General features: G+C 41.0%; 1 long non-coding RNA gene across 1 annotated transcript; it reads right to left on the bottom strand.

Annotated features, from left to right (window-relative positions):
* Positions 1-1019: 1019 nt before the first annotated feature.
* LOC121666837 lies at positions 1020-14152 on the bottom strand. The gene is made up of 3 exons (XR_006016811.1): positions 10743-14152; positions 2795-10616; positions 1020-2686 (listed from the first exon to the last, which is right to left on the bottom strand). It is a non-coding gene; the product is annotated as an uncharacterized LOC121666837 (long non-coding RNA).
* Between the last annotated feature and the right edge of the window lie 344 nt (positions 14153-14496).

Raw genomic sequence — 14496 nt, 5'->3', positions numbered from 1 at the left:
TCCTCTCCTCTCCTCTCCTCTCCTCTCCTCTCCTCTCCTCTCCTCTCCTCTCCTCTCCTCTCCTCTCTTCCCCTCCCTTTTATCATTACCTCTTCACCTTTCCTGACTGACTTCCATCTGATACCTTAGTTCTTGATTACCAATAAGTTCCTGCCTGAGCACTGATAAGAGAATATTTATTTCTCTGTTTTCCTGTTAGGAGGAGTGTTCTTAACAGGGATTTTTTCTAAAAGAGGAAAAAAAAAAAAGACAACAACTAGATAAAACAACAACTAGATATTTTGTTTGGTTGGTTTTTGTTTGTTTGTTTGTTTTTGTGAAGTGACTGACATTTAGACACCTCCTGGTTCCCATTTATTCCCTTAATAAAACAAATTTAAAGAGTCTTTCACTCACCACACAACATTAAACTTCAAGAAGGAAGGGGATTGACTGCTTTTATTATTTCATAATTTTTTTCTAGCGTGGCCAGGCAGTTAGTGCTGAGAGGATGTGTGTAAATATACAGTATAATCACATTACAAATCACTGCCAAACAGAGCAGACGCAGACTAAAGGATGTCTGCAATCAGAAAAGGGATTGCAGAGTGGGTTCCTGCCATCCCAGAATCAATGTGAAGGTATTTTCAACTTGAATTTACAATAATTTTTATGGGAAGGTAACACCTTTAAGGTCAATGCATCCCTGCCACTGTGCTGGCACAGTTATCCCTATCTAGCTGGTAAATTCATAGAATCACAGAATATGCTGAGCTGGAAGGGACCCATCAGGATCATCGAGTGCAACTCCTTGTCCCACAAAGGACACCTCAAGAGTCACACGCTGTACCTGAGAGAATTGTCCAAGCTCTTCTTGAACTCCATCAGGGCTGGTTCTATGATCACTGCCCTGGGGACCCTGTTCCAGTGCCCAACCACCCTCTGAGTGAAGAACCTTTTACTGATATCCAAACTAAACCTCCTCTGACTCAGCTCCAGCCATTCCCTCGAGTCTTGTGATTGGTCACAAGAGTGAAGAGATCAGTGTCTGTCTGTCTGCTGTCCCTTGTGAGGATGTTGAAGACCACAGTGAGGTCTCCTCAGTCTCCTCTAGGCTGAGCAGACCAACTGACCTCAGCTGCTTCTCATGTGACTTCCGCTCCAGAGCCTTCACCATCTTTGTGGCCTCCTTTGGAGGTTTAAACTGTATTGATAAAGAAACCTTTATTGTTGCATAAATTACAGAATGAACACTACCCTGGGAATGTAAACTGAGGCAAATTCTACCTTGTGCATTGCCAAATCAGAATTTAAGTTCCTAAATCAGTCATGAATTTGATGCCTTCTCTGTAGGAGAATCACAGAATGGTTTGGGTTGGAAGGGACCTTAAAGATCATCGTGTTCCAACCCTCTGCCATGGGCAGGGACACCTTCCACTAGATCAGAATGTTTAGATCCCCATCCAACCTGGCCTTGAGCACTCCCAGAGAAACTGTGGAGTTATCTGGATACGGCCAGGGCCGTACCTGGCTCATGAGGGAACACTGAGCTCTCCCAGCAAATCATCTTGGTTTCCTCTTGGTTTCACCCACTTCAGCAAACATGAGATAAAGTATCAGCCTTACCAGTAAATGATTGTTATTTGCACAAGGAAAAACCCTGCAATGCACTGTACCGACTCCATTGTTTGCTCAGCTCTAGATGGCAGAGAGTTAGACAAAAACAAATACAGACACCCCAAAAGCACATCAATATCTGTCTTGTTATCACATTTACATGCTTTTGAAGAAAGTTTATAGCGCAAAAAGACATTTTCCACTCTACCTTTCTTCTCAGACACAATGGATTTTTTAAGTGATGGGAGTCAGATGGTTATTCATGATTATTTAATGATTTAAACACAATTTGAACTCACCATAAGTTCTTGCCTCAATTCTCAGTGCTAAAACCAGTCTTGACTCTGTGCCTAGCCATCTTATTCTAGACTTCTTTACATGGAACTATGATGCCTATAATCAGTATGCTATACCCATGGAAGCACGTCTCTGGTCTAGCAAGGCTTCCTGAAGCCTGTTTTAATATCTCAGTTCATCTGAACCATCTGTATTCTCAGTTGGTTCATGTAAAAGGCAGCTGAAATGGAGATATGAGCGGTTCAGATGCACAGAGCACATCTGGTTTCAGGTGCCAGTGAAGAATTTGTCATTGAGAGCCAAGGCCATGATAAAAGATCTCTCTTGCTACATAACAAATACTTCATAGAAATAGTTAAAAATGAAGTTCTTTCCCCAGAGAAGTCATGGTCCAAAATAGGGTGTCCATCATGAATGTACATTATGGGCAATGTACAGGGAAAAGGGACAGTGGGTAATAACTTTTGAGACCCTGAATGTGTCTTTATTCATAATTTGTGAAGAAACTGGAATTAAGGCTATTTTTGCATGACTGGGATAAGGGAAGGCAGCCTTTTCTGAGATTTTAGGAGGTCTTCAGCTCTGCAGAGAAGGGTGTCTTGATACAGCCGGGCTGGGAATAAGGTCGAAGCTGGGAAATGGCGTCAGCGAAAGCCTAGATGTTGCTGTCATCTGCAGCTGCTTTGGTGAGATGAGGAGGTTACTTCAGAAAGAAAGCCAAAGACCTTCCTGTAGAAGTTGAAGATGATTTCTTCAGCTGTGATTTTTATTAGGATACCATTTGGTCATGAATCTAGACAAAGCAAACATTTTATAAATTTGATCTAACAAAGTTACCTCTCATAAACACAGAAATAAACTCTCAGTGTGTTCTCATTTCCCTTCTCATTCACATCCTCACCTCACTCTCTGCTCCAGCTCCACCCCAGACGATCTCACTGGATGATGCTCAAATCACAGCATCTTTCTGACAGTGGGACACAGATAGAGATGCCTTCTCCTGGCAAAGCAGGCCCCTGTAAACAATGCTGCTTTTGTCACCATTATTTTCATTTCCTAGATCCTCTTAGTTTATAAAAGACAAGATGGGCTCTAAAGGTATTTCAAAGACAACAGTCCTTCAGAGGTATTTCCTCATGCAGCATGAAGGATAGATCCAGCAAGGGTGTGAAGGTGTTTCAAAGGGATCGAAGCAAGGAAGTTATGTAAGGCAGGGAAAAGGATACCCCTGCAGGCTCCCTGGCTGTTCCCTGAAATTGCCAGAGACTGCAATCAGAGGGAGACATCTTAGTACAAGGTTTGAGAATAATTTATAAAACTTGATTTACTCCTTTTAATTTTTTTTCCTATAGCTCAAACTATTTATGTGTTGTGATAAATGATCAACCAGTGTCTCAAAGTGACCTGCAAAATTACACAGGCTGGACTGGCCAGGCTTTCTGAAGTGCTGAGTCTGTTTTGTTTGATCACATGGTTCAGACCCAGAAATGAGAAAAACAAGACCAAGATCCCAGACCTGCCACAGTTTTGACTTCTGCAAGCCTTTGCTCTCTGCAAGTTGTAAGACATGGGGGAATTGTGGCTGCCGGCAGCTGATGCTCTGTTTTACCAATCCAACACAGTAACCAGCAGCCCTGGCCAGTTTGTTTTTCTGTTTGTTGAAATCCTATCTGCCCAAGCTTCTGAAAGATGTTTTTAAAGGATTTTAACATAGGCCTTTCGCATGGGAGTAATTTTGTATTTTGTGGGCATCATCACATACAGAGGTATTTTCTTGATTAAGTTTTATTAAGCTCTCTCACTAAATTTTATTCCTTCTTCTTCCCCACATTTTTTTTTCCTCTGTGATCTCACTTTAGATTACTAATGCAGCCAGATGCATCCTGGATAATTTGGCTTCGTGCAAAGTGTCGTTTCCCTGTGATCTCTCTGTTGATACAGTTGTTGCTACAGTTCAACATTATCCAATCATTGAACCAGAACCAAATCACATCTCTGCATTTGTGAAGGACAATTCTGCCATGAAGTGTCATCATGTGCAAGAATGGCTCCATTGTACTCGGTAGATACCCTGCTCTGATTTTGATGACATTCCCAGTTCCCTTCAGGCATGCCCTTGTGATGCTGGCCAAACCTGGCTGGAAAAATCTTCCCTGGCACAAGCATGGTTTGAGGAACTCAGTCCCACTGACTATTAAGGGTGCTCAGAGCTTTACTGATACATTGACAGAGGGTCCAAGTAAAGAGGAATTTTTAAAAAGTGAAATGGATTTGTCATCATGGTGTGATTAAAAAGAAAACATAGTCAGAGGGGAAGTGAAAAGTTTAGGAAGTGTTAATATCATGGTATGGCATGGAGTTTCAGTAGGAATCAAGAGATTCATGCTGTTGCATACAGGTGGACCACAAGCATGCCATCAGTTCTGACTCACATCTGCAGCGATCCATGTCTTATGTCAGAGGTTTTACCACTTGTGGTGAATAGAACAGTTGATACCGCAGTGAAGCGACTGCACAGTTTTTAAATGGCTCTTTCTTCCCTCCTCACTGTACAGCATGGATTTGTCTGCAGCAAAAACACATGTTCTTTTAATTGAGTTCAAAGTGGGAAAGGAACCAGCAAAGGTTTAAATTACAAGTGGAAAGAGAAGAGTTTGCAAAGAGAGGCCAATTTCATGAACCACTCTCCCAAATCTCCCACTCCCTTAAAAAAAAGTTCAAGTTTTTCTTGCCCCAGACTCTGCAAAGTTCAGCCCTTCCTAATTTAATCACTTAAACTCTGGTAAACTGCAAACTCCAGCATACTCACAGCTTTCTGTAGATAGTTATCACATCTCCCTCAGCCCTTGTTTAGCCAAGCTGCATACACAACATTCTTTTAATCCTTGTAAAATCAAGGCAAACCAAGCTATCAGTTTTGAATGTACACAGAAATGCATCTTCTCCCAAATCTATCAGTGACCCACAAACATTTATTAGCTGCCTTAGCCATCTACATAAATCCAGTAGAGGGAGGCATTACACAGATGTGGTTCTACAGCTGAGGAACTATCTCCAGATATTTGGGGTCAATAAATTGAGGCAAGGTCACAAACAACCAAAGCTCTGTCTGCTTTAGTGGCCAGGTCGATGTGGAAAAGAGAGGAAGTCTGTAAAAGAAGGGGAAACATGCTTCCCAGGATGGCAAAAATTAATCTCCGAGTGCTCAAGGTGTTTGAGAGATAGATGAAATTACCCTGAAGGCAGGTCACTAGGGGAAAAATAATCTTTGATTTAGATGTTCCAGAAAATATGTGAAATAAAGCTTTTCCACAAAATCCATGCATGAAATCTGAAGTGTCTCATGTTGATTTAGCAACTGTATTATATGAGATGCAACCCATGTAAATCCACATGTTATTTTCTCATCCATTCAGCAGAGGCCTTAAAAAAACCCCAAAACATAGCCTTGTTACTTATTTTGACTGTTCTTATTTCTACTCTACCAGTTTAGTTGCAGCTGTGGTAGCAGGAAAAGTTGTTATAAACACAGGACACTTACCCTGCAACTTGTATGCTCCTATTGGGAGCCCACGGAATCAAGTTCTCATTATGAACTCTATTTTCACCTCCCACATTGCGAGCACTAAAGTAGGGGGAAAAAAAATGCTTCTGGCTTGTAAAAATATAGGATTTCTTCCTTAGGACAAATGAATTGAAAACTAATTTTCAAGGAAGCAAAACTTTCTATCAGCAGTACTGTTATTTCTTATTATTGGTTTGAATAGCTTTAGCACCTGGAATGTTCATCTGTGCTGAGGATTGTGCATTGCTGCCTGCTGCAGGCTAATCCAGGGGAAAAAATCCCGCTCTACATCAGCAAAGGAAAGGAGCATGGTTTGCTCCCATTTTACAGATGGAGACCTGGTAAAAGAAGATTCTGAGGCACTTGTCCGTGTTTATTCTTCCAGCAATGCAACCCAGATCTCTTGAATTTGAGTCCAATACTTTAACCACAAAGCCATCCTCTCTCCAGTTTCAGTGTTTAATTAATGATGATGATGTCTGCAGCTTCCTCCTATCAAGCCATCCTTTCATCAATGACGGTATTGTGGTTATTTCCCTGCCATGTGTGTGGCTGTCTTCCAGTTATTTTACCAGCTCCTGAAACCATGTTCACAAGTAGAATTTGCTAATATTTCCCAAGTCCCTTCTAAATGTGAAGCTGAACTCTGCTTTCAGTGCACACCAATTTTATGCTACTGATGCATGTAAAGCAGTGATGGTAAAACCTCCTGGGATACATGGATTAGCTGAGGTTTCCAATACCATCTGTGCTGCCACCTGAAGTGTGAGGTATGGTTCTTTCTTCCTACCACCAGTTAAGCACCTTAAATGGTTTTACCAAGGAATTTGAACATAATTTAAATGGCCTGTGAATATCATTAAAATGGTCCTTCATGCCATTTCTGGTTGAATTGGGAAAAAAATGTCACTTGGTCCTGGAGGTTTCTCAGATGTGGGGGGCTTCAGATTTTGTCCCCTATTATGGCAAGTCCCCTTATTCCATGGTTCCATAATATTTATCCTTCTCCTTTGTGAGCATCAAGGGAAGAGCTTTGAAGGGTTTATTTGCCACCTGCACCACTTTCCTCTTGTTAAAACAGGACTAGGGTCATGATTACACAGACCTGACTCAGGACCAGTTGTAGATCCTTCCATCAGCTCTGCATCAAGCTGAATGAACTATACAGAATGTCAGCAACATTATTTTTACTGTTCTTTCCTGGAGGTGATCAAAAGATATGATGCTATTGTAAGTGGCTTTGTTTCATTATCCACCTTATCTTGCTTTAGCTGACCTTTTCTTGGATAATCTGCAGTCTGGGGATCTGGTAAGAACATGCTTCTGTCAGGCAGTTGGATTATAGGGTTGCTGTAAATCCCTTCTAACTGAAATAGTTCTATTCTATTCTATTCTATTCTATTCCATTCCATTCTATCACTTATTGGTGAAATTAAAAATAAAATGATCAAGCTTCATTCCCACTTGTGATAAGAGGTGAGTTTGTAGGAATGCTTTAGCTTGTAGCTGACACTAACTCCAACTGCATCGCCAGGATGTTATTCTCCATGTTCTGTGATCAAAAAGAAGCAGAAGAGGATTTAAAATTATTGAGTGAAGTCTCCACAGCTACTGTACGAATAAATAAAACAGGCCAGGACTCGAGCCCAGTGGAAGATCCCACAATGGCACAGTTCAACTCACCTCCAGAGCAGGGTGGCTGCATCCAAACAGTCTGTTGGGAGACATCCTTGATCCACACCAAGAACAAGACCTAAATGCTCCTTAGCATGATGCTAGGTGGCCTGGACAGAAGTACTTCCAGGTTATATACTAACAATTTATCAGTCTGAAAAGTCATATGCCAGGGCTTGTGCCCATTCCCTGGCTCTTTCCACTTTAAGATTAAATCAACCATGATCCAGGAGGATCTGTTTTATTGTCCACTGATGGTTAGTTTGGGCAGCTAACTCAAATGGAGCCATATGGACAATGTGGATTGCTGGCTTAATGCCTGGCTTACAGGTGGAGTGGAAGCAGCAAAATGTGTGATAACAACAATAAACCAAGGTGGGGAGAAGTGAAGAAAGGGGGCAAGCTGCATCCTATGGAGACATTTGTCCTCTGGAAGTGTTTGGATCCATTCTGAGATATCCTGGCCAAGATAGTGGGAAATCCAGTGTTTTCTTTATCAACTCACCACTAGTAGGTTTTTTCCCTGAATTAATGCCATTTAATTATTAGATTCTATGTTTATGAATGGGAAATACTGGCTAGGGTACCTGTGGGAAGTGTTTGGTTTCTTAAGGTTTCTGGGCTATTTTTTCTGAGCAATTTTGTGTTGTAATTTTAAGAAAAAATTTAGGTACTCAGTTTGGCCTTCATTACTGCCAGCAACACCTGGCAGGCTGGTTACACATACAGAAAATCTCATCTGTCATTAGTAAAATTCAATTGTGCAGTCCATGCTGGGGCAGAATTCCCACCCAAGGCACTATAAAACCCTCAGAAACAAGGAAGACTGAACCGGAATCTTATTTTGTTCAGGTTCATCTCTTATTATGTTTTGGTTTTCATCCCTTTTGACAGAAAATAAAATTTGCTGTAGTTGACCATTTGAGCATCAGCCTTTGTCTAGGTCTGAGACTGGCACACACCCAATGTTTCAATCAAAGCCAGAAGACTAAAGGAGAGGGAGAGAAAGTGCAATCCTTGTAAAGACTCTGTCATCCAATTTTGCAATATTCCAGAGAAGGAAAAAGTTACTTACAGACCCCCATGGTTACCAGCTTATACCTTGAAGCATGAAATTTTATTACCTTTCTCCTCTAACTGGTCATCAAATAATCCTACTGGTTTTTAACTCCTCTTCTACAGAATGATTCCATCTGTCTTGCTTTGTCCTTCATATGTTTTTTGCACTTTCTTTTGCATCTGTTAAGAGTCCCAGTTTAGCCTTAATGCACTGCTTTTTAGCACTGCTCATAACACTCAGACATGCATTAATTGATCTTTGGACATGCTCTCCTTCCCTATCTGCTTCACTGATTTGTTCCGTTTAATTTCATCCAACACATCTCGCATCATATTGTGCTGTAATTTCCTCTGCTGAAGTTCAGCATCCTTTGTGTTTAACTCCTGGGTCTCTCCATAGTTCTAATTACAAACCTGGAGGATTTAGTTGGAATTTTAATGGCAATATAATAGTAAGCCTAGAGCCAAAACAAGTACTCCATATTTTGGAACTGCCATGAACTGAGAGGCAGACCAGGCAGCAAGCTTTAAGCACAAATGTGCAAAAAACATTTACGGAGACTTAACTTAAATTCCTTCTTTTCTCCTTGACCAACTCATTTTATTAAGGAAGGTTTAATTTGTTAAATTGAAATGCTCAGACATTTTAAAGAGAAAGGACTCCAAAAATGTAGTGTGTATTTCATGCCAAAATGTTATTACAGAGTTTGCCACCCATTTGTGTTTCAGTAGAAATATTTGCCTCCCACTCCTTGGCACTGGCTCAAAACTCTTTTTCTCAAAGGAGGTGCTGAAAAAGCATCTGACTATTAATTTGTCTTTTGTGGGAGGTTTTAGTGTTGTTATAAATCACTATAAATCACAAATCAGGCTTTAAATGGGAGACTTCATAAGCCGCTCTCACTGCGTAAGGCTGTGAAAATGAAAAGCTTAAAGCAAATGTTATCTCGATGTGTTGTATTTAAATTGCCTCTAGCAGACTCAGTGGCCTGGTTTTGCCAGTGTCTGACCTGCTCTTCCAAATGGCAAAGGGAAGTGTGGTGGGCAGCTCCTCCGACAGTGATGAACGTGATTCAAAGCTCTGTTTGTCAAATTAAGCTTCTTCAAGTCCTACTTTAGAATTTGTTAGACTGACTTTTCTCGAAGGGTCTCATATCTTTGCAAGTATTACTGGTAACTTACCCAGAGCACAATCTGATTTTAAGATCTTAAACAACAAGACAGCACTTCTTGTTCTGATAAAAAAAGTGTGATTCCATACGTACGGTTCTGAGTGTTTCAAAACCCCAGCCAGAAACTTAGTAACACCCTATATTTACATGACATTTTTCATTCTGAGGTATTTCTCTGAGTCTGGTACACCAACCATGTGTAGGTAATTATCAGTAATCATCGCTAATTATTTTTACAATTCTTTTTCCATTTTGGCATCAACTTTGAAACGGCAGCTTAACATGAGCTCATCTAAACGTAGACTTTGTGAAGACAACATTTCTGAATAGGAGCTGTATAGGGAGTCCAACGAGACAAAGCATTCCAAGTTGGAGCGTGGCCAGGACACCAAAGTCATTGCTAGAAGTCATGGGATCTTTAATGCCCACAAAGTGGTCAGGACCTCCACTGAGTTTTATGAGTGTAATGTCTCACCCGAAGAACAACTTCTTCAGCAGCACAGTACCCCATTGTACTGCACTGGACTCGTTCATGTGCAAGGAGAAGAGTCCCATTCACTGAACTCCTCATGCTGGCCCGTCTGGCTGACCAGACTGTCTTAGTGTGTCTTCCAGCCCAGCAGACCACCTGTCTTGGCTCACCACATGTGGCTGGGTGCCAGTGGGAGATGGCAAAGCTCTCAGCTGTCTCAGATAAAGACATTTTTGGGCCCTCATGGGATTTGTCCATCTCTCCTGAATTTTTTTTATACCTTCGTGCTTCATCTCAACAGTTTGCAAAGTAGAGGGGAGTCCAAACAAGGGCTGGAATGCTCTTCCTTTGGGTCTACAGCAGCCAGGGTTGGTATCCCAGCGCTCCAGGTGGTCCAGTGATAATAGGCTACTGAGAAAACTCAATGAATCCAACATGTCCTAACACTGCAGAGGCCAAACTGTCTTTTACCACATGGGGCCATACTTCAGGTGACTTAAATACACTTGAAAAGCTGTTGAAATTGCAACTGCTTTCCCACCTTTTCTGGTAACGCAAATCCATCTCTTTCTGTCAATGTGTGGACCCTGCTGTGAGCTTAGCCAAGCAATGCTGAACAGGCACAATTTCCATAGGACGAGAACACAGTGCAGCCCAGCATAGGTTAAAACACGTTTTTTTCAGTTTCCTTTGCTATTTAGAGTTAGCCACAGGACCCTGCTGCCTGATCCTGTGGCTTTTGAGCACTTCTCCAGCTTCATCAAACAGCCTTACAACAGCTCTGTGCAGAAAAGAGGAAGACAAATTGAAACCTTTAGGTATGTGATGAATCTGTAGAGTTGTTTTAGGATGTCAAAGCAACTGCAATAATTATGGGACCAAATTCACCACAGACAGTTCAACTCACTTTCCCAAGTCACTGCTCACGTAGCTTATCTATGCACAGCATCTGTTGGTGGGACGAGGAGTGAAGGCTGGGCCATCGTTTTCTGCAAAGGAAAAGGTGAAAGATTACCTCATTATTTAAATAAAAACAGTTTTTAAAGATTCTCTGGGGGATTACACAAAGGCTAGAGGCCTGTGTACATAACTGAGTTCTCACTGACACCCAGCCAGAGACAGGTCCTGGGAGCATGAATATCTGAGTAGCTACAGCTAAGATTCTAAGGAAGTTTCAGGCTAAAAAGGTGTGGACAGTAGATGAAGTAGAAAAACAAGCAGATTGGAGGCTAGCTTGGTCTGAAACTGGAGTTTAGATATCTAAAACCTACTGGGGTCTGGATTAAAACTGACCCAATCCTACCCAAAGAACATAAACATCATAAAACATGGGTGGATCTGGCTTAGCAGGCATTGCTTCCAGATAAGGTCTGGAAATCACAGAGAATCATCTGAACATGAGCTAACCATGATGCAACACAAAGAATAGACTCGGAGCCTAGATTTAAATAAGAAAATTGTGAGTAAGAATAGAAAGTGTACTTACTGTGGTTCAAGACATGATAGAAACCTTGCAGGTTGCCTTGGCTTTTTGTGTCTGGATCTGGTCTCCAGCCTTCCACAGTGAAATAGAATTTCAAGAAAGAATCATGTGTGACATGTGATTAGCTTTTAAGACCTGTGATGGAACTTCTTCACTGGAAAATTAAAACATTTGGGTACTATTTTTTTCAAAGAAAATCCTTACCTCAAATACAGGTCTGAATTAGAAGGACTACTAAAAACTCAAGGGGCACTCTAGGCTGTAGAGATAATTGCAGATTTCCATGCCTCCAAAGTCCATGGAAAAGGGAAGGCTTGGGTTTCCTTCTGTCAGACGACCATACAGAAGTTATGCGCTACTATGAAAAAGAGAATTCTTAGTATGAAAATGGGTTTCTTCCTTATGCACACTGTCAGTGGCATGAAAACAGGGCCAAAATTATGTTTTTGCAACATCAACTGAACATCCATGCTGCATGTTATTCATTTATTCAGGCATTTGGAAAGAAATCCGGATAGCTCGTAGGAAGGAGGATGTAGAGGATAGAGAGAAGAAGGAAGGGAAGGAGGACAGTAAAATATTGTTGATTTTAATTTTTGCTATGGTTTGTTAATTTTGGCATGTGGGAGGTGGAATAGCTCCTGGCTTTTCTTTTATTGTGATTATACTTTTTAATGTTGGCAAACACACCTGGAGCTGACAATAGGCATTTTTCAGTAGCAAATAGTTATGAATAAAACTAAAAATAAAATAATGAAGCTAAACAGAAAACTGAGTGTGTGGTTATCTTAAAGTGACACCCTAAGGCCTTACTGTTGTACTCTCAAACTGCATAAGCCTGTCACCCTGGCAACAAACAGATAAAAGAACAAAGACATATATTTACCTCTTGGAAGGGAGGAAACCATTTGTAGGGCTAATTCCTGTGGTCTTTCTGCAGGTAGAAGTCCTGAGCAGTTTTATCTGAGTAAGATCTAAGTAAAGACATCGGGGTTTGGCCAGCCATTATATCCTGATTCTGTTCTTTCTTCTACCACTTAAAAAACAAGTCAAAATAAATGCCTATGAAATTATGACTGCCTGAAATAAGGTACAGGAAGAAAGAGTGTAAAATAAGGAATGCTTTTGGGTGATAAATATGTTCTTGAATGGTACATATCAACTAAATTCTGACATATACTACATGTTCAGATATACAACACTGAGGCTACTGTTTTTAATTCCATAAACTTATGTCTTTATAAGAAGTATTTGTATAATAGTTGTCTATACTTTTATTCATATATTCATGCACATGCTAACATACACAAGCATGCACACTAGTAAAATGTCGTTCCTCAGAGGCGAAGGCGTCTTTGCTTAAGGATTTTCAAAGGCAAAAAACTCTGTGTTTAACCCATAGACAGATTCGAAACCAATTTCAAAGACCACATTGTCTTTCACATTGGTTTGTTAAAATCTATGGGTCTCAGTTGGTTATTTCATGGTTGTAACTCAAAAACCAAGACAAAACTGAGTGCATATACTCATTGATTTGGAAGCTGTCCCAGACTTGATGAGTATAAAAGATGAAAGCCACTTTTCTTCTCGCTTTCTCTCAGATTACTATTTCTACAAAAATTCCAGATTCACTCATACGTCCCAGAGATGTGGGGGCACTTCAGCTCAAAAGACCCACGTTGCATGGGCTGTGGCAGTGGGGAAGAGGTGGGTATCTTCTCTGTGAATCTTTGGTTAGAAGTTACAACTATGAGAATAGTGGACAAATGCAAACTACCAACTTCTGATGCTATGTTAGCTGTCTTTTCCCAGTGTGCAGGCTGTCACGATTTCATGGTTTCAGTCATTGTTTCAGCAAATAATTCTGGATATGAAAAAAGGAATTACAGTGACATTGGAGATGGAAGCTAGTCTTTTACTGAAAGACTCTCATATACTTAGTCTTCTAAGTTTGGGAGGGTCTTACACAAGACAGAAAATGTGCCTGAATACACATTGTTAAAGATAAATTTGAAAGTTATTTTACTCATGTTCGAACAAAAAAATGTTTAATATGTGGTTTATTTCCTTAGAACGGATTTTATTTCATTAGAGCTGAGTAACAGCAGTGGTTAGGTTTCTGTGAAGACAATAAATTTCAGAATTTTGGGGCTCCTGAGAAGTGGGCACTCATATTTTTGATATTTATTACTTTTCCTTAGGAAATTAATCCTGAAGAAAGAGTCTCTGATTCTGAGCAATATCCTGAAGAGCTCTATCTTCACATTCATTATTAGCAGGTGGCATCTGGCTCAAGACCACAGGAGAAGAATTTAGCAGGTGGTCTTGTGAGGTGACTCATATCACTTCTGCTTTCTGCTCATATGAAGAAGTGAGGGAGGTTCAGCAGAAGAGCAGCTCCTACCAGGAGGGGCTGTGCCAACAGGAAGCAGTACCAGTGCCTCAGTGGGTGGCACACTCTCCATCTGAGCTGGTGCTGCTCCCAGTCATCACCCCAACTGATGGTAGGAGAAGTTGAGAGGTAAAGATAGCATCTTTCAGACACAGGAGACAGATAATAAACTGAGTTCTCATGATCTGTTTTCCTCTCATTATGATTTTTCATCTTATTTTACTGTTAATTTTGGAAACTGCGGCTTCCTAGACTTAGCAGTCACTGACAAAATCAAGTCTAACTACAGGAGCCTACCAGGCTACGCTGTGAACAGCACAGAATCACAGAATGCTTTGGGTCAAAAGGGACCTTAAAGATCACCTCCTTCCACCCCCCTGCCATGGGCAGGGACACCTTTCACAACTTCCAGGTTGTTCCAAGGCCCATCCAACCTTGCCTTGGACACTTCCAGGAATGTGGTGGCCACAGCTTTTCTGGACAACCTGTTCAGTGTCTCAGCCGTATTGCAGTAAAGAATTTCTTCCTAAATCTGTTCTAAGTTGACTCTCTTTAAGTTTAAAGCCGTTACCCCTTGTACTGTCACTACATGCCCTTGTAAAAATCTTCAGCTAGACCAGGTTGCTCAGAATCCTGTCCAACCTGACCTTGAATGTTTCCAGGGACAAGACATTTGCCACTTCTCTGGGCAAGCTTTTTCCAGATATCCAGATATTCCTTTCTATTCAAGAGGCCTCTTCTCTGTATCATGACTATTTACGTATATATACACACCACAATGGAAAA

This window comes from Corvus kubaryi, unplaced genomic scaffold (genome assembly GCF_017639235.1).
Source record: "Corvus kubaryi isolate FWS band 111438036 unplaced genomic scaffold, C.kubaryi_AGA036_p1.0 37354, whole genome shotgun sequence".
Lineage (NCBI taxonomy): Eukaryota > Metazoa > Chordata > Aves > Passeriformes > Corvidae > Corvus > Corvus kubaryi.
The sequence above is the reverse complement of the archived record's forward strand: the minus strand, read 5'-3'. Positions and strand labels throughout refer to the sequence as shown.